The sequence below is a fragment of the Octodon degus genome, unplaced genomic scaffold (genome assembly GCF_000260255.1).
Source record: "Octodon degus isolate 3935 unplaced genomic scaffold, OctDeg1.0 scaffold00014, whole genome shotgun sequence".
NCBI classification, from domain to species: domain Eukaryota; kingdom Metazoa; phylum Chordata; class Mammalia; order Rodentia; family Octodontidae; genus Octodon; species Octodon degus.
The window spans coordinates 19,533,964-19,538,713 of record NW_004524590.1 but is presented as its reverse complement, the minus strand read 5'-3'; the positions used below and the strand labels follow the sequence as shown (position 1 = coordinate 19,538,713).

Sequence of the window (4,750 nt, the reverse complement as noted above, 5' to 3'; positions counted from 1 at the left end):
AAAAAAAAACAAAAAACAAAAAACATGCAGGAGCTCTAGGCAGATGTTCTTTTTGTCAAATGGTCATAGACACGAGGTATCTTTTCAATACGTGTAAGACAAGGCACTAGTGTGCTTTCCCAGAGGGATGGAAATCTTGCCTTAAAAAAAACCCATCCTACCTTGGTGGAAATTTTCAGTCATTCTCTTTCTTGGACACTTTTTTCCACCATAAAGAAACACATAGCATCTGATGTATGGCTTATGTCCTCCAGTTTCCACCACAGAGACCCAGTAGGCAGTATGCAGGGTTGCCGACTTGGCTTTTGCTGTCACTCAGGACCACTGAGAAAGCCCCAAGCCCTCCCTTCCAGTACAGCTGGGGTGCCTCGCCTTGGGTCAGACTTTGCTCACCTTCCCCTGGAGTGCAATCAAGGCAGACGAGCCAGGACAGAGAGGCAGGCAGACTGCACCTCGGCACATTTCCCGACTTTGACTTCTCCCTGCAATGCTTGTGAGCACTTGGGGAGTTGAACCAGAGCAGCGTGTACTTGTCTTCCCTTAAAGCTCCATTTGTCAAGCAGCTATTGCACAAGTAAAGGTCAGCCCTTTATGTTCTGGATGCTTAACTGTAATCATTACTACAGTGGACAGAGTTTAAGAGGTTTTCAAATTAGTTCTTAAATGTAATGGGAAGAGGGTCAGTCTCTGAGTTAGAATAAAACCCAGTAGCTGGTTCCCCTTCTTTTTTTTACCCAAGTCTATATCTATACACTGTAGAGTCACAGGAGGAACTTCGAAAGCCATTGCAAGCAACAGTTCCTCACTGAATACCTAGTATAGGTCAAACATTTTGTAAATGAATAGCCAAGTTTCTCCTTCAGATGTATTTTAAAATTATACTATTGTATTTTTTATTTTTTTGTCCTTTTGAGACAGGTTTTCACTATGTAGTTCAGGATGGCCTTGAGCTCACTTTGTAACCAGGCTGGCCTTGAACTAGCAATGATTCTCCTGCCTCAGCCTCCTGAGTGCTAGGATTACAGGTGTGCACCACCACACCCAGCCTTACCATGGTGTCTTTTAAAAATTATTTGAATAACAAATTATCTTAATAACATGATTATTGAAAAATGTCAAGCCATACCAAAAGAAAACACTCCTCCTACCTCTTCCTGAGATGACCAACCTTAATTTGCACAATTTTTCTCATCATACACCGCACTTTTTTCCACAACTAACTCTAGTCACTACACAAGGACCATCTCCTCTGTCCTGTGAGCATATGCACAACTGCCTCAGCTTACCTTTCTTCATATCGGTGAAGGTGGGAGGGATCCCACCCTTATCAGGTGAAGGTGGGAGGGATCCCACCCTTATCAGGTGAAGAACAATGAATGCTGTAGAGAACATTCTGATGCTTCTATCCTAGTGCTCTGTGTTTGAACACATTTGCAGGGTCACTGTGGAAAAGTGGGGTTGCTGCATCAGACTTTGTACATATACAATGTTCAACACTTCCAGTTTTCTTTGGTTAGCATTGTGCTCATTTAAGACTCCCAAGTAACAGACGAGATCTGTGCTGTCTTTATTGCTCTCCTGAAAGTGTCAGATTAGGGGATCCCAGTCGCCTGTGAAATCAATAATCAATTGCTGTTCTTTGAGAAGGTGATTTGGTGACACGGAGTAAGTGCTGGTGAGGGTGAGCAGCAGAGTGTGAGGCCATTATTTTCAAGGCCGGGCGGGGTGGCCCTGAATGTCCCCACACGTCCCTTCTGTGTTCTGTGGGATCTGCTAACCTTCGGGCCTCCACCCTCTTGCCCCTCCCCCTGCACTTCGGCTTCCCATTCCCTGTGGCCACAGATCTGGACATAAACAAATAAATAAGGCAACACAATAGCTGCTCCTACAGACTGGTCAAACCGAGTTGGGGAGACAGAACACAGATGGCTGAAAAACAAACTAAAAATACAAGGAGGTATATAAAAAGCAGCAAATAAATATAAATAGTAAGCATCCTTATAGAAGTCGAGGAGCAAGGAAGGAAAACAGTGCCTGGGAGTTGGAGCTTCCGGGCAGGACGCACGTTAGATAGACGTGGAATGCCTGTCCCAGGGCACCAGGCATGGGGGGAGACAGCTAGAAACACTGTGTAAATCGACTGTTAGAAGAAGAGAGCGTGGCAGAGAGGGAAATAAGAGACAGGGGCACTTCTGACAACGGCCAGTGAGTAAGGTTTGTAGTGTTCCTTGAGATTATTAGTGATACTCGATAGAGATTCTTAATCACTCTTGAACGTTGTGTGGTGCAGGTAGTAGATTCAAATGTTAAGAGTCAGAGGAAAGCTTCCAGCGTTCTTGCTAAAAAGCAAGTCGCTTACTTGCAAATGTGTACAACATTTTGCCTCGTGATTTCAGGAGGCCCTTGCTTCTACCCTAGATTGAGAAACGTTTCATGTAGAGAGTATCTGAAAGAAAAGCAGCAATCCAAGATAATTTATTTAGGAAAAACAAAAAGCGTTAGCCAAGTTGGTAGATCACAGTCAGAGTTGTTAGCCAATGCAAGGAAGACACAAGCAATATTTGCATATTGATGAATCGCCAAATTCTGAAGCTAGTCCCAAGCAGGTGGGTAAACAATCTCAGAAGTCTTCTCTGGCCCTCAAACTTCTCCACATCTGCAGTTTATGCAGCGTGCACCCGTGGAGGTAATTCTTTGGCTTTCTGGACCTGAAAGAAGCCAAGCTCTTGAAAATGTGAATCAACAGGATTATTTAGGGGCGTGGAACTGGAATGCACTCCTAGACACTGGATTTTGCTGCAGAAAAGATACTCTTGCTCCCCACCCCCTCCTTTCTTTTTGACAGTCAGTTAATAAAGACTCAACAATAAGCAGCTGCCAGTGATGTCATTTGGGACTTTGTCCACGGAGCTTGTATTTACAAGCTCGGAGCCACTACGGAGCCGCAGCCGGGAGCAGCGCGAGTCTCTGCGCACTCGCCGCTGGGATTCGGATTCGGATTCGGATTCGGATTCGCCGCGGGACTTCGGAGCCGCTCGCTCTGATCCTCGGGAACGCGGTCTCTGAGCGGCAGTCTGCATGATTCAAAAACAAACAGAGGATAACCGCGGGACAAGGCTTTTCAGCGTCAGAGAGTTGTCGAGTTGTGGCAGCTCCCCGTCTGTCTCCACGGTGTGATCGGTGTTTACTGAGGCGCTCGCTGCAAGTAAGACTGGTGGGATTTTTCTTTTTTTAACTCTCATAACAGTTTTTCTTATTTATACAGCTTGCTTTCCTTTTAAAGTGAGATGATGATGTTTACGTTTTTCTGCCGGCTCGCCCGGCAGCCACAAGTATGCATTTGTTCCAAGTGATTACAGCGCGCTGGAGCTGACGGGCGGGCGAGGCGCAGCGCGGAGGGCGCAGAGAGGCGGGTGCGGAATCCGGACCCCGCCCGCCTGCGGCGGCGGAGGGTGGGCTGCCGTCCCCGCTGTTGGTTGTTAAATAAATACCAACTAACCGAACAAAAAACGATTACACCACCTAGAAGCTTTAGTGGAAAATTATAGAGTATTTTTTAATTAAGTGGTGTGCTGGAGGGGAAACCCTTTCCCCCATCTTTGCTGTAGTTTGTGGATTCCTACTACGCACATGTAGTTGTTTATGATTTCTTGTCCTTTCCTTGCCATAAGCTGGCCCCGAGCTGTCCTCTTCCTCCCTTCTCCTCCCCTATCTTCCCTCCCCTTCCCCGTTCAAGTTCATTCATTCGCAGGTGTTTTGTATGGAGTGTAAAATGTTTTCAAATTCTGTTTCTACTCAGATTTTTCCAGTGAACCCCGTTAACTATCTGGAGAAGTGTTCAGTGTTCTGATTTACCTGTTGATTAACTGGGTTAATGTACACTGAAAAAGTCAAACTTTGACACTCGGCTTGTTGCAAGAGCTGCATTCTCTCTGTCGCTTTCCTCGGGGCCCTCACAACGCTCCAAATATTCTCTGCAGGTTAAAAAGGACAGTGAGCTCTGTGTGCCCGCCAGCTCGGCCAGGACTCCCTCTTACCGTCTGGCTCTCGGTCTCCTGTGAGCTCTTCAGGAGAAGAGCTACCTAGAAGTTCTGCTCCTGAACCTGTTAGCTTGCGTTTCTGTGTGTCGCTCGCTGCTGGTTTCCTCCACAGCGCCCCCAGTTCAGGCGTCTACAGCCGGTAGCAGCCTGGGACGATTCCAGCCCTCAAGCCCCGGCAGCCCGCTGAGCAGATGGGTAAACTGTGGCTTCTGGCCTTTGAGCTCCCGCAGGCAAACCTGTGACTCATTCCAGGAGAGGGCTTGTTCCTCAGTACAGCTGAACTCCTCAGCAGCCCAGAGGCACCGTGACTGCCCTCATGACCTCTCTGAGCCAGTACGGAAACATCTTAAAATTTCCAACTTTTCCTCAAGGCCTAAGGTGGGAAACCTCCGCCTCTTAGTACTCATTTTTCCCATCAGAGTACGTTCAGCTCCAGTGTATCTTATGTCTTAGGATTCAGGACTCTCTGTGGTTTTTTTTTTTTGTTTTTGTTTTGTTTTGTTTTGTTTAAAATAGTATTTGTTGTTAAAATTCCTTTGAAAACTATTAGTCATTTATGTTGAATTATACAATTTGAAGTGGCTACCAGAGAAATCTTCAAAAGACAAATCAGGTCAAATAATAATATATTTTAATGTTATCTTAAAGGGTCCTTTTGGTCTGAATCATGTAATAAATTTGTTACTTTCTTTACTGTGAAAAAAAAAAAA

The 4,750-nt window shown here is 45.8% G+C and overlaps 1 protein-coding gene across 2 annotated transcripts in view; it reads left to right on the top strand.

The window, feature by feature from the left end:
- Positions 1–2,538: 2,538 nt before the first annotated feature.
- Nckap5 (NCK associated protein 5) overlaps positions 2,539–4,750 on the top strand; it is a 959,001-nt gene continuing 956,789 nt past the window's right edge. For both annotated transcript variants that reach the window (XM_023709695.1, XM_023709692.1), the window contains exon 1: positions 2,539–3,205. The gene's annotated coding sequence lies outside the window, so the exon portion shown is untranslated. The remainder of the gene's footprint in view (positions 3,206–4,750) is intronic.